Here is a 27,881-nt window from a genome sequence, read left to right as displayed (position 1 = left end):
GTAAGAGAATCTCTCTGCCTTATTATAGTTCGACAAACTGGAGGACACGAAATGGATGGACACAAAGAAATTGAAGGACACAAAAATGATAGACACAAAGTCTGACTGTAAGTCATCAGTATCAGTAAAGAACACTTAGTCCCAGAAGGAGTACTTTCCTTAAGTCCCAAAGCTGAGTGCTGCTGGGTACCCGTGTCCTCCTCAATCTAACAGCCCACTCGGAGTGTCAGAACTTTGAACTTCAAAACTTTTACCAAGATGCACAGAAAACATCCACAGGGAAATCCAATTCAGACAACTGAATTTTTTTGAGCATGTATTCTTCTTCTGTGAGGTTTTTGTTCACCCTAGGAGAGAGGGACAAAACTGATCAGGATTCAGGATAACCAACTTACAAGTCCCGCTCAGCTGTTCCTCCTTTTCACTCATATGGTTTCCTTCGCTACAACATGTGACAACCAGATATCCTTTTTTACCCATCTGACACTGCTTCTGTAAGATAAGACAGTACTGTTTTTCCCACTAACAAATGGGAACTTGAGATAACTGTCTGGAAATGGGCTTCGGTGTTGCAGTGCTGAAAGCTCAAGGCTCTTGCAAGGTGCCTGGGTCCTGGTGGGAAGGAATTCACTGCTCAGAAATGCCTGAGCAGTGTGGAACATCTCCAAATAGGGTTGGAGTCAAGCATCTCCAAATAGGGTTGACAAGACCCATTATATAATGAATAATTTAACTTAGGAGCTGCCTAAGAGGGCCATTAGGAAATGCTAAAAAGCAAGTTTTATCTAAACTCCAAATCTGTCCAACTTCCTTTCTCCAGGCTCAGGGCAAGGACTCAAAGTCCTTCCAAACTAAAGTATCTATGTCAGAACAGCATTTTGGATCTGGAACTCTCTTTCAAGAGACAATCTTCTCCTGCAGATAGGAACAGGGAGACGTGGATTTGATGCCCTTCTCAACAAAGGGACTCCAGTGGTTTGGGATGAGCACCTGCCAGAGCAGGACTGTAGGGGCCTGGGAAACTTAGGAACTGAAGTCTGCACTTCCGAGGGTTTACCTAGATGTTTTGTGGCTCACATTCTTAAACTAACATCAAAGATTAAAGAACCTTGTATTAGTGTCAGTGGCTTTGATGTAACTTGGTGTTTCTGGGCATATGTGACTAGCCCAATGCCACACAGCACAACCTAGAAAGGATTGAAGTGAGTGTTGTAAGACCAGGAACAGTCCATCATGATGATTGACATCAGTTAATACCAGATACCTCTTTCTGGGAACACCCAGCCCTCCCCAAGTCTGCAGTGTAACTGTGAGGGGCTGACTACAGCCAGCCAGGGTCCCCGTCTGGACGGCACCAAGCTTTCCTCCAGAGATGGAGCCAGCTGGAGGAATTTCACAGGCCTCGTTTCATAAAATTGTTCTCTGTTAATGGGGTTGGTTTGCTTCCAGATGCTTTCCAGAATAAGACTTATTGACTAAATAACAAAATCTACATACATGAAACATAATGGTGAATAATATCAGTACAGTTCATGCAGCACCAATTAACGTGAACTCAGCATCCACAATGCATGGTTTAATATTGGCTGCAGATAGGCACACCTCTGGAAGCTCATATCGGTGATTTATCTCCAGGTAATTCCCCTCCTTAATTACCAATATAAAGTACAGTGAGACATATATGAAAGTACTTCTCATGTCCAAATAGATTCCTGGTGGCTAGATGAAGGTTAAAACTCCTGTTGGCTAATTGCCCCAATTTAATACTGTTAGCAGATGCATTTATAGTTTTAAAACCCTTTTTATGATGTCTAAGTAATTGCATCAATTTGGCAACCATCTACTTAATTTTAAACAGCTGTAACAGAATGCCTACAGTTGAAAACAATTCTTGTCAATGCTACATAAATTGGCTCATTTTAACTGCTTTTTTTTTGGTGAAAGGGGGCAATTTGAACAATTACTCTGCATTGAAAACAGCTTTTGTCGCTGCTAAATTGAGTCACTTGAACTGTTATTTACATGTGCTATAAAATTTTATTTACTGTCAAAGGACTTTTCTTGCAATTGAATTTTCATTGTAACTCTTAGATTTTGTTTAGTGTGAAATGGTTAATTTATTGCCTTTTATTATGCACTCCTAGTTGCCAGCAAAGTGATTAGAAACAGACTTTTTTTAACAAGATGAATCTCCACCCAGCACTACTCAGGTAAAAAACATTACCATTATTCATGTCCAGTAGTAAAAGGACATTTTTTGAAAGGTGGGAGAGTCACTGATTGAGTTTTCATCAACTTCCATCTCAAAGCCCAGCATCCCTCAGCATTTTGTATTTGTAGCTGTTTCTATCAGACAGCCCTTATATTGCCAGGGTAACTGTAGATGCAACAGCTAATCCCAGGGAAGATGCAAAACATTCACTGCTCATTAGCAGCTAGCTAGTCCATGAGAAAAGACAGCCCCAGCAGTACCGGTATCAGTTATGTCACTGATATCTTGTATTTTCACAGGTGAATTCAAGTGGTTGTCAAAAGTGCCAGCTTGCCAGCTTTGGTGAGTAAAGTCTTATTTGACCAGAAAAGGATGTGATGCAGGCTGCTTTCCCTGCTCTGCCCTTTCAGCCTGCTTCGTGGATTGGTGGAGGGCTCACCCGAGATGAATGGTTTGTCCTCTGACGGCTTCCAAGGTCCTCTGTCAGAAGGAATCAGCTCGTGTCAGTCACAGTGGGGCTGTGCACGTGAGCCTGCCCGTGCTAGGAATGGACATCTGTCTGATGAGTAGTTATTTTGTCTGACCTCGGTCAGGGCTGGAGTTGAATTGATAATTCACAAAGCGAAAGGTCTTAATGAAGAGGGGCTGCAGTAGTTGTCTGACATTTTAAAACACCAGCTACCTCCCACAGTAATGCTAAACGATCACACTTGGTTCAGTGAAGGAGCTGGGATTTCAGCATCCTTGCACCCACTGCAATGAGGACTTCGTTCTGAAAGATAACAAGAGAAAAGCTTGATTGTGCCTTGGGCTAGTGGGTGGATTTAGTGACCTCTCTAGATTCTCTTCAACCTGATTTTCTCTGATAATTCTTCAGATTATTCTGCCTCCATCCTCTGCAGCTTCCCTGTCTCTTGCTACTTTACCGCAGCCCTAGGCATGCTTTACCTGCTTTACCTAGAACGTGCTGTGAGCCCACCCAGCACACCACCTGCTCTGCTCCTGGTTGACAGCTTCTTGGTTTGTTTCTTGCAGACCTGCATGCTGTTTCATTGATTTGCTGATCACATACGCATTCTTTTCACTCATATTACAGGTGGTGCTTGTGGAGGGTATTGTCAAGGTCCTTTGTCCTCATCTTCTTGAGGCTGCTGTCTCAGGGTTTCACTGCAAATTAAGCACAGATCTCTGTTTGTTTTCTTCAGTGCTGTGTGGTATGAATGAATCTCTTGTGCTAATGGCAGAACTGTCAGAGGCAGAAGAATCTGTTGTGTTTACTCAACGGCAGCAGTAGCAAATTGCTGTTATTCTGGACAGTTTTACATTTCTTTAATGCCATTATCTGTTTTGCTACCAGAATCCCAAATGCTTTTTATCTTGGTTCCAAGGACTTATTTGACCTTCTTTGACTTTTTTTTCAGTTTCTGCAACTGTGACAACAGAAGAGCCAGATGCCATCTCTTCCTTTCAGTTTAAAGAACTACAGCTTTTTCCTCTGGGCTTGCCTATGCACGCTCATTGTGTAGGCATTCAGAGACAGGTTTCCTTTAGTTTAAAAAAAATAATGACTTTGCATATTTGGGCATTTTCCAATGAGTCTGACTGATACAAGGTGGGTTGGGTTGTTGGGTTTTTTATGTTTACTACCAGATCATAATTGGGTCTCAAACCTTATTATACATTTAAAAAATGTTCTCTTCATAGCCACCCACTGAAGTCACCCTACACCAAACAGTGAAGCTAGTTGGCATGGTAGACAAGTTCATCCATTCTCAGTCCTTAAAATGTTTTGCAGTTCTAGATTTCTTCCTAATTTGCTGAAAATCTGGTGCACGTTTAGGAAGCTTTCCTATAAATTACAAATCTGCTGTCCATTTGCAGATATTATGCAGACATCCCTTTCCATCTTCCTGGCCTTCTGCACCATGAATAGCATGAGGATATCTCTGACTGGAATGCAAAAAATAAACAGATTCAGGCGTCACAGGCCACTCCCAGTGCAGTGCATATAAAGGTCCTCTAAAAATAGAAGCAAAGACTGAACCATGACATCCCTGAAAAGTGGGACTTATAGGCAACCTTGACACTACCACTTGGAGTGCTCTGTTTTGTAGTTTAACATCATTAAAGTATTGCTTTGTCTTCTATGATTAGATCTAATTTGGATGAGACCCTTGAGAGGGTCTGGGTTTTTTGTGAGATGCTGTGGTTATTTAAATATCTTTAAATCTTTAGTGAAGTGGTGGTTTAGCTTTTGCAGCAGGTGCATCAATTTCAATCTTGGCAATTAAGCATGGAGCCCTTGTCAGATTCATGAGGCTGCATTTCAAAAACAGCAGATAGCTGAGAGATGAGAAATGAAAGACTTTGATTATTGAACAGCTTCTCTGTGAGCACTTCCATTTGTAGCATCTATATTTGAAAGCCACTTTAGTCAAACAGGTAATCTAAGAATATCCTGGAAAATTCAGATAGGGACTGAAAAGCCCAATGTAAAGGGCAAAAAAGTTACAGGAATAGAAGTCCTCTCTATGTCCTTGTCATAGCCTCCTTAAATGGTAAATGCTTTTACATCTGCATGAATGGATTTTAATTAAATGTATTCATAAATAGAATACTGGGATGACACATCTTGTTGCAAATACAATCTGTCAGCAAGCAGCATCTGGAAGAGATGGTGCTCTGTCAGCTAAAGCAGACAGAGGAACCCTGAGCCTGTTCCCCTGTGAAGAGAGGAGTGCTACCTCTGCTAACTGAAGACAATCCACACGGTCCCTTATTTCTCCAAGTTACAATGAAGGCCTGAATCTCTGATCTTAAAGCCAGGCTGACTGGATACCAGTAACAAATTTCTGATAACCCGTGTTAAAAACTACCCCAAGACACTGTCTATCAGCATCCATCAGCTGGGGTGAGAAGCCTATCCTACCTTCATTGTTCAATAAAAATGTCTTGGCAGTTAAAAGAAGATGCAGATATATGCCAAAAATAAAATAATGCAGACATTTGTTGGGGGCCTACTTGCATTTTAACATCATGGGCACCTGTTAAAGAACAGGAACATTTTGAATAATAAATTTGAACAAAGGAAGGAATGGCACATAAGAAGTATGGGCTGTGTGCCAGTACCATCACTGACTACCACAGTTTGCACACATGGCCACCTGGCATGTATAATGGGGTTGTTTTAAGCCATGCCAAAAGCAACCTATTTTCAACACTTTTTTTTTTTTTAACATTCCTTCATACAATAACATTTTTTTGACTTACTGCTTTAAACTATCTCCAAAATGTAATGCCAACCACTGCAGTTCATTCACTCTGCAGCACAAATACTTCATTGAGATTTTTTCCTCAGTTTACATATCTGAGACAAAGTCGATTTACATCTTAGCAGGCTGTAGGTGATCATCTTGGTACCTGGTGTGACCTATAATGCATATTATAATGCATATTGTCACAGCAGGGCTTGCAGACGGAGGCCTCTGAGTTCTACTGTCCTGTAGTAATAGCACTCGCCATGTCTGCACGGATATGGGAGAAAGGATGAAAAGCTTAAACCTGGCCCCAGCAGGGATCTGGCAGTTTTTTGTCTAAGCAACAACTAGTCACACAAGGGTTTTGAAGACTACTTTGGTAATAAAAACAACTGCAGCGTTTGGTAGGTGCATTTAATTAGCACAAAGCGACATAGGCTGTAGATATACATTTTCCAGGAGAGAGCTATTTACTAGGCACACCAACTGTTTCATGTTACACTAAATCTGAGGGAAAGTTGTGTAGACTCAGCACTGTCTTCCTCCATTCATTAAGACCAAGCAAGGCCCTTCCTGAAGTCTGACTACCGTTCAGCAGTTCCTTTCTTCATAAGACAGTGAGTTTACTTATCATCAGTACTCCTAAACCCTTTGGGACTTTACTCAATTGCCCAGCTTTTTGGAATGTCTTTCCCAACAAAACAAAACAACAAAAATTATTTTTTGTAAACTCAAATACACCACACCTCCAGACCTCAAAAAGATTGCCAAATATTTTTGAAAGCATACACAGACTAACAAAAGCCAAAGCCAAAGCCATAGGGAAGGGCTGGGAGATCCCATTCTGTCACCAGTCTCAGGAGAGACATAAAACATGATCCCAGAGACTGTGCTATATTTTAATGAAAAGCATTTCTCAACAGTTATAATGTTTGACCTTTACCCTTTTATTAGTCTTTTATTATCCATCTGGAGTGTTAATTACCTGTAACATTACCTTGAGTCTTAAGTACTTCCAGGTGATTTGTTTCTGTCTGAGAGTGTATTCTAAAGCAAAAAGAAGCAGAAAGCAAGCAAACCCAGGAACCTGAGCATTATTAAATGAGTGCAGTTATGTGCGGTTATGTTGTGTGTCCATCCTTGCAGTGTGGCACCGTGCAACTTAGCTCTAGAGTAAAATGCAAGAGTACGTGCTGTAACTATGATATACGTTACTGCTTGGGCCCTGCACTGCAGAGCTACCGACCTCATGAAACTGCTGAATTCAGCTACGAATCCAGTACTTAAGAAGACAGAGCCACAGAATGGGTATTCTTATTCCTAGATATCTAGACATATCCTTGGGGAACTGGTTTCCTTTCATGTCCTTTGTTCATCTGGTGAGCTGCCAATTAGGATTCTGGTTCCTATTAACAATTGCTAAGCAGTATATGTGATGCTCCTCATGGAAAAGATTGCAGCGAATACAGCCTGAACAGAGCAATTCCTTTCCACAAACTTTATGTTTCACTGGTAGCCACAGATTTGCAATCATAATCCTGGTTTGTTTCAGTAAAGGTACAGAAAAGCTGTTGGACAGAACCGCTTTGGGCATTAACAGACAGATAGAGCTCAGACAGGCTGGAGGTGTGGAGGGCTTCGGTCTCTCAACTGTAGACATCAGCATCATCAGAGGCACGTCAGCCTCCTAATGTATACAGAACTACACAACTTCCATGCGGAGTGGTGTCATTTCCATCTCACAGGTAAAGAACACAGGCACACTGAACCTTAGCTGGGTTGCACCCCACCCCGAGCTTATGTCCAAACTAAGTTCATCTTAAAATCGGGCAACCACCCTCTCAAATGTAATGCAAGCTGCTCAGAAAACCAATGCTTTAAACGCACAGCAGGCAGAACAAGACAGCTCTGAACACCTCCAGAGAGCAACGTAGAGAGCCCAACTTAGGAGTCTGCATCTCTCAGCTTTTCAGTGTACATGAAGATTCAAAATGTCCCTTGTCCCTGCACGGCTGAGCAGGCAGCCAGCTAGAGCCCATCCACCGCCAACACCGCGTGCCGGCCCCGGCCCTTCTCCTACTGCACTGAACGCAGCAGTGCCACTGCCTGTCCCCGCACAGCAGCTACCATCCAGGGACCCTCACCAAGCAAAGGGGAGTCCTGAATCCAGGCTGCCCCCAGCCTGGAAGAGTTTCTGCCTGAGCAACCTGGTTCGGGAAAGGTGCCCAGGCATCAGGAGACGAGGCATTCATGGCAGGAACACTCCCTTTCCCTGCTCAGTCCACACCGCTATAAAGCTGGCGAACATAAGACTTGGGCTAGGAGAATGTCAGCTTCAGAGAGTCTGATTTTTACCTAGAGCATTACGCTGTTAGTAGAAGATGGCAAAGTCGTGATGTTTTGCACTTTGTGGGTTATCTTTGCTTTTGTCCTACAGATGTCAAAAGCATAAACACTCTTATGGGTAGGTACGGCTGACGTGCAAGCCTATGCACGAAGTAACGTTATGCAGCCAATGGCTTATGCCTGATCACCGGATAACATGACTTTCCTCGGCACATAACATCACTTCATCAGCTGTGAATCTGCAGCATCTGGGTCTGTGTGTCTAAATAAGATCTTTGTTTGCCTCTGCTGTGGTGCAGCAAGACCAGTAAGGGCATACGGAACTACAAAAACCTTGGCTTTGCAAGCAACGGTAGATCAAGTAAAGGCCATCTCTTGTTTTGTATATTCTGCTAATATAATAAAATTTTAAATCATACGAGTGGGTGGGGATGTTTTTCCTCTTTCAAACACTGTGGTTCTCCTGCTGAAGGGATTACCCCAATAATTGGGCACATAAAGGATGCCAACACTTCCTTTTTTCCAGACTACTGTAGCACTTTTTTCTTCCCTTTACCACGCAGCAGAGAGCAATTCATCTCTTTCAGAGGCTATATTGGTTTTGTTTTCTTTTTTTTTTTACAGAAGGACTGCAGTGTTAGCAGAGGAATGCTCTCTGTTTAACCTGTAGCTAGAATACCACTCTGAAAATATTTTCTTCAGGCAACAGGGTGTTTGACTTGGCTTTTTAGAAGCTCCGCTGAAGAGGCAATTGAAAAGAAATCCACTTTGATAAAGCAAACAGTTATTTTCTTATGATTACTGCCATTAAACAGAGAAAAAAACCCAGCTGTGATTACTGCACAGGAGCACAGATGGATAACCAGGAATTTTTTAAAAAGTAAAGATGCAAAGTAAAGCTTCCTGGGCAAATCCTGAACACGAGTTGAAAAAAGAATCTGGTTGCTTTTCACAGCAAAGTCAGTATATTTTAACTTTGGGGGTTTTGTTGAGGTTATTTTTTATTATTTATTTTAATCCTATAGAATGATAAAAACTTACCAGAAATTCTGCCCGATTTCTTTATTGATATAAAAATATATTGATAACTTAATGACTTGATTAATAAGACTGGATAACCTCATTTATCCTTGTAGTTCTTTGATGATATTAGTTTACATAATTAAAGGCAAAAGTGTGAACTTTGGTGTATACCTTTTTGAAATGAGATTTGTCCCCACTTGCAATGTTAACTTAGTATCACTGACCTCTCAGAGAAGGCAGAAAAGTTAATTCCACACTCACAGCACTTTAAAATAATCATAGTCTACCTGTCAGTACTTCACTGGCAGTTCATTTGAGCCAAAATTAACAGTGGTATATACACTGTATTTTCTGGATTGGAGCTCAAGTTATTGGAAATGTAGGAACACTCAAGTCCTATCTGCTAACCTTAATTATGCTATAAAATATCTTGCCGTAATATTAGATTATATAAATTAATTCCAAATAGCAGTTTGGGTTTCACTCCAATGCACACAGCCTGATGTACAGAATAATGAAAAAGGGGGCATAATGATACTTCAATAAAAGTCAAAATTTCAGCAGTATTTCTGGCACTGATAGACTAACTGATTTTATCTCATAGGCTGATAACTGGATATACCCACCAGGAGAATATTTTTTTCCCAGTTAATTAGCTGTAGAAAACAGGAAACATATTTTTAATATATATGAAAGCCTAACCAAAGATGTTTCCCAGATGGAAGCTTCTCAAATTCTCTGATGTCTCTTAGTTATTGGCAACTTGTCTATTTTCCATTTTAGAACAATTTCATGTCTTCCCACCCACAGCTAAGAATTGATCTCACTTTGACACAGATTATTAAACATATTGTGGATTAAATCCTCACCTTTTTGAAGTCAGCAGGCATTTTGCCAGTGATTTAAGCAGAGTCAGGGCATTACCTGCAATGCCTGGAGTTTTATAGTAAAACTAAAGTTGTTCATTTCTCCCATCAGAGATAAAGCTGCTCATCTACTCAACAGTCCAGGTCTTCAAACTACGCAGTAGCTTTTGAGATAAAGCTCCCCATGATAGAGGAGATATGTACAGGTTTTTAAGGGCCTTCCCGCAACACACCATTAGTTTGTTGAAATTAACCTTTGCAAGGCTTTTCCGACAAAGAGATTACTGAATAGTAATAAAGTTGATATGAGTATCCATAACAGTTTTAGTTAAATAAGAAAAGTTTGGAAGGATCTATGCTTTCAGGCTGTGGATTACAAGGAATATTGGCAATGCTTATTTGATAACAGTATAATGCTGAGTTTCACTGCATCTCCTTGAGAATCTGTGCGACTGGGAGGATTTTAAGTAATTGGGAAAAGTATTAGAATTCAAATCTGGAATAATTATTCACCTATATCTCTATTGTTCTTGTTTACCCCTTTGAGGTTTAATATCCTTCACTGGTTTCTTGAAACAACATGTTGGAAATACATAGATTTAAAATATGTACTGGTCTCGCGAAACATGATAACAACACAGTTACCATTAGTATTCCTAATAATGTATTTTTTACTTCTATTCTGGTAAATACATAAGGAGATGCAAAAGCTCTTGGTCCGTAGGAGAGATCACCCAATAGAGGCAGTTGGAAAAAGGTCGATTACAGGAACAAAATGAACTACTCCTAAGACAGCTGACTTCCCTCCCTTCTTCAGTCTCTTCATAAAACAATGATCCCCAGGAGAAGACTTGTAGAAAGAGACACTGAAGCCAGGTTCCCATGACCAGGTAACTTTCAAGACTGTCTGAATATAAGTTAGTATTTCCCTCTATCACGTTAAAACCTGGCTCAGGGTCCCTATTATCCTAGGCAATATATATGCAGATAACGGACTGCTACTGTTATCTTTCGGTATAAGGCTGAATGCCTGCTCGCAATGATCACCAGAACGCATTAATCAGTACCAGAACGGCTGTTCATCCCAGCTAGCATCTTCCATATAATTCCATGACCATACTGACTGTGGTGTGTCTCCAAAGCAGCTACTGCACATGAACAGATAAATCATCCCATTCGCTCCATCTGTGCAGGCAGACAGTTGTTGCTGTGCCATATGTTCAAAGACTCTGACTGGATTTTACTGTGCATGTCATATAACCATCCCTGTGTACATATAGGGTACCTGTCTGGGATGATGAATACCCCTCCAGAAGTATTGTGCCAATGGTCTTCAAAATCCTGACTGCAGTCCTGACAGCTATTCACAGAATTTAAAGCTCTCCATGGGTAGTCAGGAAAAAAAAAAAAAAAAAAAAGAGGATGCTGGGGTAGGAAGTTGAAAGTTTTAAAAAGGAATGGAATTTAACAGAACAATGAATCTTTGTCCAACTGCTTTCTGACTAAAAGTTTTCAATCTCATCATGATAAAACAGGTGGAGGGAAGGTTGTTAGCTTGAATAAATTAGTAATTACAGTCTGGAAAATGGCAAAAACCCAAACAAAGCCCCCCACTTTTTATTTGTGTTTATCCAAAATGTGCTAGAGGTATTCTAAACAAATGATTAACTGCTTTGTCAGAAACAGCATGAGCAGAGACAGTATTGATCCATCCCAAACCTGTGGGCTCTTTCATCCCATTACGCCTGAAGCGCCAGCAGGATCTGTCTGGTACCTGCTCTATATAGCCTGCCTCACAATCAATTAAATCCTACGCCAAACCTGTGTGTCACTGTCACACTGCAAAGTCAGCTCTATTAAAAGCTGTTCTTTTCCCCCTTCTTTGAGCATTGCATGATCCTAGTTCACATTATAAAATGCAAGTTGCCCCTTTTTGCAAAGTTATTTGCTACAAGCCACCATTCTAAGATTATGTATAAAAAATAATATTTCCAAGGAATTGTGAAGAACCAACGAAGTCCCTATTTTCACTGCTTTTATCCTACTCAGTTAAGATAGGAATAGATTTTCCCTAGAGCACACACAGTTCAACGTTTTCTCTGGTTCTTCTAAATTTTAAATACAGAACTACAGAGTGATGGTCCCCGTTCTTTCCACTGAAGAGACAGCATTTCAGCAAGCTTACCAGTCTGTCCAATAACGAACACAGCATACATTCTGACAAACTGCCAAGCAGAGTCTAGGAGATCCTACAGAAAAAAAGGTAGCCCCAAGCCTCACCAGAGATTAACCTTGTTTTAAATAGATTTATCTTGTTGCAATACCTGAAATTCAGCTCAGGGTCTTTCATGAGCACAAAGGCCATGGCAAAGCTCACTATCAGACTCAGGGGAGAATGATGAAGCTACATCAGCTGGTAGCAAACAGAACAAGCAAATGATTCTGGATAACCAATCTATCTTTCTGCCACTCAGCCCTCCTAGCTTGCAAATATATAGCTGCAGTATCCATCCTCAATGTTGATTGCATTATCAAGAGCAGGATGAAGTTTGCTTTGTGTAACTACTGTATTTTTACACACACATATTAATTTTTTTAAATATTCAGCTTCTAAGAGAGAGTGGAAAAGAAAAACAAGCAATGAAACTAGCAGTCCCTTGACTTACAAAGCAAATTTCATTTCTCTGTGACTGCAAAATAGTATCTGCTGAGTTTTCTCAGATCCACTGTCTCTATGTATAACAGCTGGAGCAACTGAGTGGTAAAAAAATATTTTCAGTACACACATATCTCCTTGCTACCCCAAAGCTATCTATTTCGGCAATATCTAGTCCAGCACTTTATTAAACACAGCAGGACAGAAATATTTCTAGGTGCCAATAAAAAGAGTTTCTCCAACAGACAGAAGAGACTTCTTGGCTATATCAACTCCATGTTATATGTATGTTAAAAGGATCATCACTTGCTGAAAATGAGACTGAATCAAGTGGATAATACTCAAGGGACTGTCAGATAACAACACCAAAGGTATAAATAACAGCTTATGCTGAACTGCTGAAACTTCCAAACCCAAATGACAGTTCAATTGTAAAAAGCATCTGCTATTTATGCATGTTTTGGTTTTGTAATCTGCAGATTCTGAAGTCTTCTTCCTCGAGGCAGACCTGCCAAGGACCCAGGCAAATGTTATTCCAAACATGTAGATAGTTGATATTTCTGTTTCTATGACAAAAAAAAAAAAAAAAGATTGGAATTTGGTGAGATCAATGAACGAGCTTTTTTCTGTGGACTGGTAGGTTAGTTTTTTCTCACCCACTCAGTATTTAACTGAAGTCTTTGCAAAGACAGTGGACATGAGTCCATGGAAGAGCTTGGAGGTCTTTACTGTAGACTGTGGTGACATTTACTTAAAACATTTTTCACATTCCCAAATCTTTTGTGAACAAACTCTTCAAGTTTATTCTATAGCAGATTTCACAAGCCTCCTCAAACATCTAATAGTGTGATTGCTGTAACACCTTGAAAACTCTTCCACTTTACATGCATGCCTCACACCCTGCTACAGGTCAGTGAGCTTCCCTGCACTCAGCTGGTCACAGGAAGACACATCCACCTTTTGGACTCCCACACCAGTAAATTTCAAATCAACATGTGTAGCCAATATGAAAAAAAAATGTTCCTCACTCTAAAACATTTCCCAACCTGGAGCAATGTTCTGAGGACTAAAGGAGTTGTTAAGTTTCCCAATCTCCACTTCAAGAGGTGGTAATATATGCAGGGAAAGGATAGCGTGACATTTGAAAGCGACCTTAACAATAGCTTTATCTCATGGCAGGCTAAGTTGAAAGCAAATAAAAGTGCTTATTTGCCAACCGCAAAGCGGAAAACACCATTTGCAAAATACAAAACCACAAGTGTGCAGAAATGAAAATAAATGAGCACTTATCTGTAATAGTTACCCCATACTTGAGAAAGGAATTTAGCAAGTTATCTGGTGCTGATGTTTTTCAACACAGCAGCCCTTCACACTGTGCTGTGAAAAGCTTGAACTTCAGGCTGAAGCACATTAATACATTACATTGTCGCAGCACTGTCCAAGCTAGCCAGCTGCAACAAGGTCTTTTACCATCACATACCATGACACTCTTCATGGCAGTCCCTCTGCCGCCTTCTCTTAGCCTCTCCTCACCCAGGGCACGCTCACTCTCTGCTTCTTCCTCCTCTCTTTTCCTCGGCTGCTCTTTCTTCACCGGCTGCCCAGCCCCTTAACAGAACCAGCCACAGCTGCACCTTGCCTACATCAGCCAACCCCCACCCCTGAAGCCAGCCCACAGCTGTATGTTATCAACGATAACTAACCCAGCTTCATTCCTCTACATTATATCATAATTCTAAATAAAAAGTGCATCAGTTATCATACTATATATGTATGTGGGCATGTGTGTGTACCTGCACATGCATTTTTTACGTATGTTCTGCTGCTTCAGATTGAGATCTGATACGACAGTAACCAATAACTTTGGAACAACATTTGGGATGATCTGTCCCCGAACCTTGTCTCTGAAGGACAAGGGGAAAATGGCCTGGTTTTCCCCAATCCTCCTCCCTTTCCCTTCCTTCTGCTTCATTCTTTTCTCAAACAGACCCTGCTCAATATCAATATCTTCAGAGAAATCCACCATCCATATCGCTTCATCAAGAGGCTGCCTGTTGCCAACCGCCTCTCATCCTCAGGAAGTAGCTGATAGTACCATTCCCAGAAGGAAGGAGAAAGCTCTAGGATTAATTACTCTCCAGTTAAGTGCAGAAAACACATTTTCCGTGACATATTTATCATCTCACACATTCAAAAAGGCTAACATTTTGCACTCTAAATGGAAAGCCACGGACTCTATTCTAAGAAGCCTGAATCTTGTTTCAGATGCAGCAGAGCAGAGATCAAGGACCATAGGAAGGAAGATGGAAGTGGAGAAAGGTAATGGCATAACCTCTCAGCAGAGTTTTGTCTGTAATATGGTGGGACAGAAAGGAGGGCTTGACTCATGTTTTGCTCAAGTTGATCTTCTCATTCTTTGTAATTGTCATAGCAGAACTGAGTCTTGTGGATAATCTAAGGCCAAAGTCCTATTTCATTAAAAACAGTAGGAATATTCCCGGTGATCTCTGTGGACCTGGGCTGAAGCCTCAGCAGCCCGGCTCTGCCGCACCATTTCTGTAGGGTTTAAGCCTGGCAGCCAGAGGTTAGAGGCCAGCCGAAGCAGTGAAACAGCTCACCCGTGGCTCAGTCACCTCACAGCCTGGTATATTAACTTGCCACCCTTTTCTGTGGAACACACTACCAAGGCTGTGATCTGCAGCGGCTGCAGTGCAGGGCTGCCACCCATCCTACCACCTGTGCTGCAAGGAGATGACTGTGGCAGAGAGGTGGCATAAAGAGATGGGCAAAAGAGCTTCCTCAGCTGCAACAGTTCGACCAACATCCAAAAGCTATCAGCAAAGAAAGTCAGAGAATGAGAGGCCGGGAATGTGCAGCCCTGTCTGCCCGGCACTAGCGAAGCCCTGAATACAGGAGTGGCGTGGGAAGAAGGGCAGGCAGCGGCAAGTGAAGCAGAGAAATGAGCATCATTAGGGAACAGCACAAAAAAAGGAAGCCAGATGAAAGGGATGCGGGAAACAGTCACATAAATCTTCACCCCCTTTGTGTATCATATTAATTTGCATGGTTGTTATTTTTGTGAGGAGATATTTTTTTCCTGAGGAGTAATCTGTCAGTTTTCATTAGCCCCTGGACAAGCAAACCTCAGCCAGCAATGATGACCTCCAATTCTCCTCCCCGAAAGGTGCCATTCCCGCACTTCATGTTTTACGCAACATGTTTTGCTGTTTACACTGTCTAGTAGAGCAGATCGCCTGCACTTGATGCAAAATAAGGGACTTGAGCCTCAAAGAGTGTACCTATGAGTCCACTGATTTCAGTGGCGTTTCACTGATTTATAACAGCTCAGCATCAGGCATTGAATTTTATTGCATTAGAAAATAATTGCAAAGATTTTACTGTGCCCATTAAAAATCCTCTGTTAAAAACTTAAAGTACAACAGTTAAATGTAATTAAAACTATCTACCACAATTATTGATAAATTTTTTTCTGTACAGTGTGAAAATATCTCTTGCTGTTCCCTCATCTTTCATCTCTTGTTTTAAAGACATTGATTTATTAGCTTACAGCTTCAGTAAATTGAGAAAGCCTGATGCTCAGACTTCTTACATCTGACTTCTGAGTCTCATTTCTCAAACGTACTGCACACTTATTTTGACAGTTATGCTAGATTTAATTAGGAGTCAGTTTTCCAACAGTTCAACTAGTGCAGCAGTATTTTGTTAGTGTTTCCCTCTTTTATGCTAGTTCAACATAGACTGAATAACAACTTTGAATTTTGTTTTGCTACATGTAAGGTAGTGTGACAGATCTGATTTTATTCTCTTTATTCTCAATGAAAACCAATTAACAGATATCAGTAAGAAAATTCTTAGAAAAAACAAAGTCCTTTTGAATGATAATCTCTCCCCTCAATAAAGCCTTCCTTGTTCCGCAATTCATTTAATTTCCCTTTTTCACACAGCCCTATAAAACTCACTTGTAAAATATTTCATGACGATCATAAAAACATAAAGGCAAAAAGGGCTTCAGTGACCTTACTATAATCTGACTTCAAACAAATACAACAAAATTGCAAATGTATATAAGATTAATTGCTAATCTCTTCAGCAGTATCTTTAAAATGTAAATCATAAATGTATCCCATCTTCTTTTTCCATTCCTATACTTCCAAAACAAAATGTTTTCAGAAAGAATGGTTGGTTCTAGCACTATAGATCTTTCTGAGTAGTCTTTATTAAAAATTGTTTTCTTGAAGCATTAAAGGTATCGTTCTATCTCCACTTACAGACCATTCAGCTCTGATTTTTGTGTAATTGATGCAAATGAAGCATGTAATAGTGTTTTGTCAAATGCATGAAAAACAGCTTTAGGACTTTCTAGTTATAGGAGAAATGAGAATTAAGAGAATTTGAGAAGCTAAAGAAGGTTAAGAACATGTTAGGTGATTTCATTCTTCCAACGCACAAAAATACTTATGCCTTATCTACCTCCAAGCCTGAATGGATATGCTAAGCCTAACTTTTTGGAGATAAAATGCTTTTACTTCCTATATTACCAAAAAAATAGACTGAATATATTAGCAGCTACATGAATGATATCTAGAATAGGACATGTGCATTTGCTGATGGTTGTAGGCAGAACACAAAGTACATCTGGGTGTTAGGCACATATTAAAGCATCACGATACTAACTAAAAAGTATCCCCAAACACAGAGATTTTATGTTCTATCCATTACTTTTTCATTTAGTGCATTTACAAAGGAGGCAGCTTCTAGACTCTAAATTGAAACTCACAATTCATAAGGTTTCAGAAGTTCAGTACAGGTTGGGACATGAACACTGAGAAAATCTCCGAGTGCAGAGAAGACTTTGTAGTGTCAAAAAGGTAGAATCCGAGGTAATAAAAAGGTTAAAAGGCTTGCTGCCTGGAATATCTGCCTTCCTCACAAACAAAAGTAACAAAGTTCTCAGGTCCTAGAAACAGAAGACAGCCCTCCTGAGTAGTTCATAATAAAAGTGTATTTTCTTCCATTTCATTTCACGCCAGACTTGCTTTAGAGTGCCAGTAATTCACCTTTCTCAAAGATAATGCAGTTGTGAATGGCAAGCCAAACTTACTTTTTGACCAAGCCATTTCCCCACTCCTCAGGAGGTCCTCCAGCAAACCGATGGAGTTTTCTGTATAGCATAAGGGGATAAACTGGCTGATAAACAGGTGCATGAGAAAACTGTTTTCCTTTACTCAGTATGAAAGCTGAGGTTGTAGAAACACGAAAGGTGTCTTATCGTGGCAGTCTTCAGATTAACACTCAGTCCCAGGATGCTCAAGGTATCTTCCATCTGCTGCATACCAAGCACTAAGGAAATGGGCACAGTGATGGTTTGGGAGCTGAGCTTTGGAGTGTCGAGGGAATGGGAGTTTAATCCAAGATGGCACACACTGAAGGCTGTCAGATGTGTATTGGTATCATAGGCTCTTAATTAATCTTATCTGGAAACTGATTTTTGTGGCAAAGTGTCTAATAAATATTGAAATTTACCTGGACCATCTTGATAGGTTTTTGGTGGAGCACTTACATACTCTATAGAGCATAACTACAGCAAAAATATTTCGCGATAATCTACATTAATCTCTACAGAAGAGAGGACATGTTCTTTCTTCCTTGTAACTGACTGATGACCTATCCTTCTAAAAAACTGATTAATTTTGACCTTATTCAAATAGGCAGGTAGCCAACTAGCCATCTGCACGTGCAACTACGTGTAAAATACACGGATATACACTTGTACATGCAATCAAAGTTGCTGCATGTGCATTTGGGTTGTACACGGATCAAGATCTAGTGTGTGGGTTTGGCTTAAATGATTAAAAGCAAAGGTAAAGCATAGGTCTTCAAAACCCAGTTTACTCCTGTCTACATACTGAAAATTAATGACTGTTTCCTAAAGATCTCGTTTTAGATTATTTTTTTTTTAAGAATACACTTACATGTTGCACAACAGATTTCAAGAAATCCTTTTGTGTATAACTGCTAGACATTCTGCCACATCATGCACTACTTTATTTCTGTGCTGTCTTCTGAATGTGTTGGGTCTGGCTTGAGCCCCTAGGCAGCCCGGATAGTGCTGTGCTTTGTATGGGTACCTAGAAAGGTGGTGATAACGCACCCGGGGTTTGGCTACAGCTGAGCAGGGCTCACACAGCACCCAGGCTGTCTCGGCCACCTCCCCACCTCCCCCCCTCACCAGTAGGCTGGGGGTGGGCAAGATCTTGGGAGGGGACACAGCCAGGACAGCTGACCCAAGGTGACCAGTGGGATATTCCATACCATATGACGTTTGCTCAGGTATAAAAGCTAAGAGAAAGGAGGAGGAAGGGGGGGCATTTGTTATTTATGGCATTTGTTATTTATGACATCTGTCTTCCAGAGCAACCGCCACACGTAACAAAGCACTGCTTCCCGGGAAGTGGCCGAATATTGCCTGCTGATGGGAAGTACAGAATAACATCTTTTCCTTTGCTTCCATGTGTCTTGACGCAAGTCGAGGCGGACTGAAAAAAACACTATGTCTGCATGGCTGGGTTCGGACAAAATGGCCTTTATTGTTTATACAAACTATTTATATACCTTAGACAGTGCAGGTGTTAGACCCTGATAGGGTTTTGTGTCCTTCTTCTTGCTTGCTGTTTGCTGTTGCTGGAGGTGCCCGTATGCTGCGGTTCTAAGTTCCGATTCTTCACATCCTGTTTACATACCTGACAATTTAAGACAGCCAGTCTTAAAGGTACACATACTCTTTATGAGAATTATGAACACATAATTCTCATAAAGCAATTCCACACACAGATCAATATCATTAAAAAGATTACAATGGCAATTAATACCGTTGTCCCGTGCAAAACCAAATCTTTTAACCATCCAGTAATTCCTAAACTCTGTAGCCAGTCCGTTAACCCGTTCTCAATCGTTATAGCCTGTACATTTTTTCTTAACTCAGCAAGCTGCTTATGAATAGAGTTTGAGTGATCAGTCAAATTCATATTCTTTCCTTAGCGCTGTTCACTATAGGCTACTCTCTACTGTTCATGCTGTTTCCTTATCTTCTAGAGGTGAGATCACATTCCTCCTTTGTTTCTGTCTCATCCTAGTTTCTTCTCATACTCCCTTAAAGTTATTTAACTCTTTGCTGCAGGATCTCAGCTGCACATCATCAAAGCAAGGCCACAACTGCATATTATCAATGTCAAAACAACTCACTGTCTCTGTTCCGTTGTTCCGTACAATTCTACAATTCCCTAATTCTACAATTCCCTTTTTTTTTTAACAGCAAAATACTTTTCAACCGCTGTAATACAGTATAGACAGCTTTTCCGCGTGACAGAACACAGTCACCCTGTACTGCAAAACAGTTTTTTGCAAGTCCTGCACTACTTTCCAAGCAAATGGTGTGTGAACGTGAGGATTACCAGCAGCCGCATCTCCCAATACAACAGGATATGCATGCGGTGCATCGGTGGAAGGCGTAGGAAGATAAGGAGCGAATCCCAGTTTCCCTCTCTTAATGCCCCATCTCTTACAGCCTGCCAAAATCGCCGAGGGTCACGCGTCATTACTGTACCACTGGAAACTGGATTTTTACCACCTCCAACTTCTTCATTGCCTGTGACTGATAACATTATCGTAGCTGGACCCGAATCTGGGTTTTCAGCATTTCCATCCTGCGCAGCCAGGGGTGGAGCAGACGGGGCGGCCAGGAGGGGCCGGAGTAGCCGGAGGAGGGAGTGTGGGCTGGCACAAATGCTGGGGGGGGGGGGGGGGATGTCAGGGGGGCTGGGATCGGACCACCGACGCTTCTGCTTGTCATTCTCAGAATCGGAATCAGTATCAAGTATAAGTTGATGCAGTTGGAGAGATTTAGGGGATTTGGGGCATTGGGGAGTGGCGTCTGGTAAGGGACATAGACTCTCCCCCTCCCCCACCCCCTCATCCTCTTGGCTGTATTCTGGAGGGTGATGCAGGGGAGGTTTGAATGATGTACCCTCATTCGCATTTTGCTGACTTTTTAAGCCCCCACTTGCGTCTTGCGGACTTTGCAAGCCCCCACTCGCATTTTGTTGGCTTTTTAAGCTCCCACTTGCATCTTGCAGACTCTGCGAGTCTCCACTCGCATTCTGCTGATTTTGCAAGCCCCCATTTGCGTCTTGCGGATTTTTGAAGCCCCCTACAACATGTCTAAGCAGTCCCCATGTAGGAAAAAGCCCCGGTGCCTTTTTGTCCCCTTTCTCCAGAGCTTCTGACAGTGTTGATCCTAAATTGTCCCAGGTCGACATATTAAGAGCAGTCGCAGGGGACACTTCCAGTCCATGTGTTTTGGCCCACAATAACATATTTTTTAACCAAAGCCCATCTAAAGTAATTCCACGCTTCTCTAATACTAATTTCCACATTGATAGCACTATGGTATCTTCTTTAGATAACTTACTCCCCATGTTGTCCCTGGTGGCTCACCTTACCGGTGTCACTTCTCCCGGGATCTGGCAGCCGCTCGCTCCGCTTCACCAGGCTCTGCCTCCCCAGCAACCCGCGGGTCACAGTCTCGGGATCTGCTCCTGACACCCCTTACCGGGGTCACATCGGCACAGTCTCAGGGTCTCTTTTTGATACCCTTTACTGGGATCACATCAGCACGTCGGGGTCACCAAATGTGGTGACGCAAGTCGAGGCGGACTGAAAAAAACACTATGTCTGCATGGCTGGGTTCGGACAAAATGGCCTTTATTGTTTATACAAACTATTTATATACCTTAGACAGTGCAGGTGTTAAGACCCTGATAGGGTTTTGTGTCCTTCTTCTTGCTTGCTGTTTGCTGTTGCTGGAGGTGCCCGTATGCTGCGGTTCTAAGTTCCGATTCTTCACATCCTATTTACATACCTGACAGTTTGTGGCTGTCTTAAAGGTACACGGCTAAGTCTTTGAAGTCAACTAACTTGTCTGCAGACCCGCTGCAGACCCCAACATCCACGTGCATGACCTTTGCTGTTGCTTCATTAAACTGGCTTTATATTGACACAATTTTTTTTTCCATCTTACTTTCTCCCCTGCCATTCTGCTGAGGAAGGGAGTGATAGAGCAGCTTGGTGGGCACCTGGTATCCAGCCAAGGTCAGCCCACCACACTGAACTGTAGGGGCATCAGCTCACTTATTTGTTAGCCAGAAAGCTGTATTTCTGAGTAGAGAACCAGCTGTTTACTCTATGTGAAATATATTCATCCCTAGGATATCAGTGTCCATATGTGAGTAGAAAGGGGAAGAAAAGCTGACACACAGTATCTCTCCGCTAGGCTTCATCACACCTGCCAAAACCAAAATACAGTTATTTGAGTGTTTTAAAACACTCCATTCAAGTCCTACTGCCATAAACTCCAGGGAGAAGACAGCTGAAGGAAGGTAAAGATGCTGCATAAATGGTCTTGACTGCCTTGGGGCCCTCCTCAGCCTCTATTTCAGATTGGAGAATAACCTTTCTATAGCATGTATGGAGGACAACCTTGATTAGAGATTACTTGTAATGCTATCAGCATTAGCAGGGACAGTCTGATTCAAAACACGGAAGCTCTTTTATTCTTGAATCTCTGTAACAAGGTTCTTGGTCTGATATGGCTGCACCATGAAGCCTCCAAACCAAGTGACATGCTGCATACTTGCATTCCTTGTCCTTTAATTGGCAAATAACTTTAAATACCAGCAGTGCATGTGCCTGCTTTTACATTGAAGGATGGACTAGGCAAATGTATTGACCTGTTTTTCACTTCAGTGAAAACACTTTCCATGCAATCTCTACATAACAATGAGCAAAGAGTAAGGCAATGCTGCTTAACAAACCCCCTTACTTTAAGTGCACTTATCTATAAATACCATATTCCTGAAAAATTATACTGCCTACATAGACATAACATAGCGTTTCAGTTTTTGAAACTGGAAGGCAGATGAGCTACTGTCCTTGGGGACCATTTTGCAAAATTATGTGCACTAGGTGCAATCTGGTCCACTCAGTCAAAAAACAAAAGCATTTTCTAAATGCCTGTCTGTGAGCCCCAGGGATGAGTTGTCTCTGGCAGCAAGAATTAGGTATTCAGAGATGACAGAGAAATCGCTTCCCTCTTTCTTCAGATCACGAGTCTGGAACTTTGACTCCATCACAGGCTGCACTGGACACTGCATGAAAAGCAGAATCATCCAGAGCAGCAGTTCTCAAAGGAGGGCTTAGGTGCCTAAATAAATACTTGAATTGCCACAAGGCCCCATACCTAGTCCACCCTATCATTGCCTTGCAGAGCCATTGGGAAAATCTGTGCAGAGGTGGCTGACCCTTTGGACCACCAGTTCACCCACAACAGCAGCAGGGCAGAGCCTGTACCACTGGATGTCACAGGATTGCCTGTCCACTCTTTTAAAAGCTTTGCTTCTTTGAAATCTTCTTGGACACAAGCAGTGATCCCAGCCCCTTCCTTCATCAGCCTGAGCGCACTCCCATGCCAGCAACAGGTACGTGCAAGGAGAATTACCAAACCATGGCACAAAGAGCTTGGCACCCAGCTCACCCTAGGTGGGGCACCACACAGCCAGGCAGTAGCCTTCCTCGTCCTGCTCCCTCCCTCCCTCCCAAGGGAAGAGCAGAGACCCACAGATGGCTGCCATGAGCTGGACGTCTCCTGTCCTTTTGCCTTTTCAAGCCAGCAGGCCTGCAGGGCTCGGCAAGCATTGAGCCTTGAAGGGCCGGCTGGCCTCGATCCTCTTAGCTGCCATACGCCTGTGGTGGCATCAGCTTTCTTCCCCGCTGACCAGCAGAGACCTGCTCAGCAGCCATGCCCGGGAAGGCAAGAGAGACAGCATTTGCCAGAGCCAGTCAGCATAGAAGGCACAACCACGCAGGCAGAGAAAAGGCTAAGAAAACTAGGCCTCTGGGCACTGTATGCAGCACACACCCCGACTGCTGCTTGGCTTTGCCCCAGCTCTCAGTCTGCTCTGCCCACCCTGCTCCCACCGCTCTCCTTCAGGCCAACGTTGCTGACACACGGGGGCACTGGCTACAGAGACTGTGACCATGAACAACCCCCACAGAAGTGCTCCATTTCCATTCCAAGTGCTGACTACTCCAGACCACTCAGAAACAGAGGGCAGAACAGTTTGGGTCATCAGGCGATGGCTTCATGCCCCTTTATATCCCTCAGGGGATAGGGGCCAACGTAAGGAACCACTTCGCCTCAAACATCTGCCTACTGCCTTGCACCTACCTCCCACCTGGCTTATCCACATCCCCAGGCTGACACATGAGCCTTCCTCCAGGAAAGCACACTTTACAAGAAACATTTGGCTACTCAGCTTGCAAATGCTCAATTGCACGGTTAGGCCTTGGAATGTATCTTTTCACTCAATTGACCATGCTGACCAAGGCAAAGGAGACAAAGAAGCACTCTGTACTCAGGCTGAAAACATCCATAACCATCAGTTCATGCCATGGGTCAGCTGTGTTGCTCCAGTTCATCTGTTTTAAGATTGCTGTGGCAGAATAGAGCTACTAAACCAGGATCTTTTGCATGCCCAGTCTTTACATTTTCCCATGGTAGATGTATCTGCAAAATGCTCACATAATGACTTTTACAGCATAATGGTCACATTCTGGGAGAGAGCAGAAATGCTGCAGGCCATGCCATGAGGCACATCAATAGTCTTGGCAGAACTGGAGCTGGTGAAAGGACCGTCTCTGATGGTACACCACAAGCTCATTCTTTCTCACATACCCATACCACTTGGACTGCATTTCCTCTTCAGCATTCATTATCAGCCCAGTTCCAAACTCCCTTTCCTTCTTGGGATTTTTTATGCAATGCCGCAATGAAGACAGAGTTGCCTCAGGAAGCGGGACAGTTTTCTTTCGAGGTGACTTCAGCACTGAGAAGACTCTGTGGGCTATGCCCATTTAACCAGGAAACAGTTACGTACAGAGAGAAAGGGAACAGCAGAACAGACTGTTAGTTTTGTGCAAAAAAGACACAACGATAAGACCTCTGGGGAGGTCCTCCTCCACAGCCCTACCTTGGAACTGACCGAGTCTGAATCTGGCTCTCGCACAAGTCAAGCAATGTGAAATGTGCTAGATCCTGCTAGTGCTGCAAACAGCTCCTGAAAAGGGTTAAAGCCAGCATGAACAAGTGTGAGGTCATTCGCCTGAGCTGCAAGAGAAGATGGCTGCCTTGGCAGCGGGCCAACTGAGAAAGGCAGAGCTCAGTATTTTTCAGGGTAACACTCTTGCCAGTAGGTCACAAATAATCTGGAAAGGTTTCTGTTGGAAGCTGTAAACAGGCTTCACAGACTGCAGTCTGTCACGGAGTCCATGCGAGCTTCCATCTCGCATGGAGACCTTGTGTCCATGCTGAGGAAGCAGTGGGTGACTCCTCAGAGATGTCCCATTTCAGTGTCTTCTGCAGTGGAGGAAGAAAGTTGTCCCATGCCCTGGTGGCTTTTAGGTGACCATAGGCTTCTGAGAACCTGGAATACTGTTTTCTTTTTGCTTACCAGTGATGGTTGGTCTATGCCTCAAGACAGACAGTAAGATGACATGAATCATTTGATTTGAACCATAATGCCACGCCATCTCTTGCCAGGGATAAAATCTGATCATATCACATGATCGTGTTCTCGTTTATTGCCCCACAGATCTTAGAACCATCCTTCTCCATAAATAAGGAAGATATAAGGACGTCTCTCCTCACACATCCTTGCGTTCAATATCTTGTCACGCATCACTCCATGCTGATGACCTCTGGTTCTAGACCAGGTTTCCACGCACTCCCATAAGAGAAGGTGTCAGTGTCTTAGGTCCCAAGCACAAAAATACAATGGAGCGATACCATGGCTCCTGCTGGCGTACCCCAGGACCTTTGAAGGGAAAAGCATAAATATGTCCTGCTCTTTGAAGGCATCTGAGTAAGACAAATCCATAGGAAGAAGTGCCGCACAGACATACTGTACGGACTGCCACACATTGACTCCAAAGCATGGACTGGCCTGGAAACATGGTGGAGAAAACCAAGAGCCAGAAGCCAGCCCTTCACCCACACCGCACTGCCCTTACGTGTTAGTAAGCCACGACGTTATGGCCTGAGCTGGGCCGAGTTTGTTATGCAGGCCCCTGCAGGATCACAGTGTATGTGCCGCAGGCGTAGCAAGGGGCAGAAGGGCCTCGCTGGAGATGCCAGCCCAGGGTACATTCTGTTCTGTTTCATAAACTTTAAAATTCTGGGGTCACTATACACAACTCTTGTATTACGTTCCGTCAGGCTGCTTGGAAGTCTTATGACAGCCAGTATGTGCACCCTGTCCTAAAGCACAAAACAGAGGCATTCAATTTGGTATGCTGCTCAGGTGACTGAGTACCAGCATTTTACAGAATAGCTTATTCAGGAACAAATTATATATCTGTGTCACTGCTCTCTGCAATAAATGTAGAAAGTTTTATAGTGCATTTGATAAAAAACTCAACTTTGGGGTTTTTTATGTCATTTAACTAAAATTTTATGTTTGTGATTGCTTTCTGCAATACACAATGCAAATGGAAAAGAAATATGAGGAAAATTACATCGCTAGAGGGGAAAAAAATTAATAAATAAAGTGTGCTTGAAATAAAACAGATGGTTGGCACCTGTTGGTTCTGCATAGCCCTGGGTGACAGTTAAGTTGTTCCTACACTTGCAGAAGGAAAAAAGTAAAGGGAAATATAACTATCGCTGTTGTACTTCTGCTATTTCAGGGTTCTTGATGTTGTGGGGTCTGGGGTTACTGGCTGTGCCTAAACCGAAGGTTAGTCCCAGTTCCTCGACTGTCCACAGCCTCCAACACTTTTCCATAGCCTGGAGGATGCTGTGCACGTAGGCCAGACTACCACTGTCATGCACACCCAGGGATCAGGACCTCCCAGCCCAGCATGGCCCTTACCGCCTCCCAAGCAAAGCCAGAGCCCAACGGCAGCCTCTGCTGCCCTGTCTTGCAGTCAGCTTCTCTGGAGTGCTGAGAAGTGGAAAGCCATCACACTGTGGTCACTTCATGTATTTCCGTGCCCTCCCTTTTTCTGAAACACAGCTAATGTGGATCCACGCACGGCACTGCATCATATATTGCTGTCTGAGCAAGGGAACACTCCCTGCAGAGGCTCCTTTGCAGAGAAAGTTTGTGACCCCTCCGTACAACTTTGCTGCAATACGGTCTCCAGCGGTCTAGATCTCTGTAACACTTCATGGCCATATATAGTCTCAGAAACAGGACGTCAAGAGTTGTCAGTCAGCTGCAATTCATTTTTCCCACAAAGTTATTAAGTGTGACAGTAAACACTCATCTCCAGCTAAGCCCGTTTTGAAAAATTACTTGAAGGCAAGTCGTTGAAACAGACAGGTTGTTGCAAACGGGAAAAGTGAGGCCACCGCCTGTGCTGATTTGCCTTAGGTTCAGATACAAGGTCACACTGTAGGAAAAATGAGGGGAAAAAATCAGCCTATGCTGTATAATAGGATAATTCTAATAAGAAAATTGCTCATTCTCATCTCTTATTCACAGAGATGCATTCAGACAACCTGGAACGGAACCTCCTCCCTCCACAGGTTGCCTTTAGCTTGCACCGGTACTTGGTGACGTGTATACCACATATAGGAAGTTATCTTCTTTGGTCACCTCCCACTAAGCACAGCAAGGGAAGGACAGTTTTTCTCACCAGTGCATTCTTGGAAAACTGGCTGGTTTCAATCAACCTGCAAAGAGGTTGCCTCCACTCCCACAAACCACCTGCAGCAAAGGGGCAAGAGCGGTCCAGACTAAAGAGTGATGCAGTAAGATCTGATATGGAGCTCCTACGACAGAAGCGTGATCTTGCACGTCATACTAGTAAGTTGGAAGGATGAGGCACTACAGTCAAAAAGCACAACTACAGAAAGTATATTGAGTCCACTGGTACAGAAGTGGCTCTTCTTTTGTACGGTATGCGTAATGACTGCGATTCCCGTGCATTCTGCGACAGCTCTACTACTGCAAAAGTCCATCAGCACCAACAGCGTTCAAAATTCCATCACCTTAGCCATCCAATGCTGTTTTTTCACCATACAAAATGTCACTAGACGGATTACATGTCAGATTTCGGAAGGTCATTTCCAACATCCGATTTCAGGAACATCCAGTATTTACTTATTTAGTGACCACTCAGCCACATATTGACACATAGTCAAATTATTTTCATGCAACCATAGAAAAATGAGCCCCTGCAACATTTACGACCAAGTGCTGTAACCCGGCTCTCGTGCTCATAGTAGCATTCCTGTGACACTCGAGAAAGATTTGATCAAGTCTGTGCAGTATATGTTTTAGGCAGTTTATCAGAGCCGCTAGCCTAAAAGCATCCTCAAACAGACATGACAAAGCATGCCACTGTTTTTATAGACATGTACTTACTAAGTGCAAGAACTACAT

This window comes from Falco cherrug, chromosome 5 (assembly GCF_023634085.1).
Source record: "Falco cherrug isolate bFalChe1 chromosome 5, bFalChe1.pri, whole genome shotgun sequence".
Taxonomy (NCBI): Eukaryota; Metazoa; Chordata; class Aves; order Falconiformes; family Falconidae; genus Falco; species Falco cherrug.
This window is presented reverse-complemented; position numbering follows the sequence as displayed.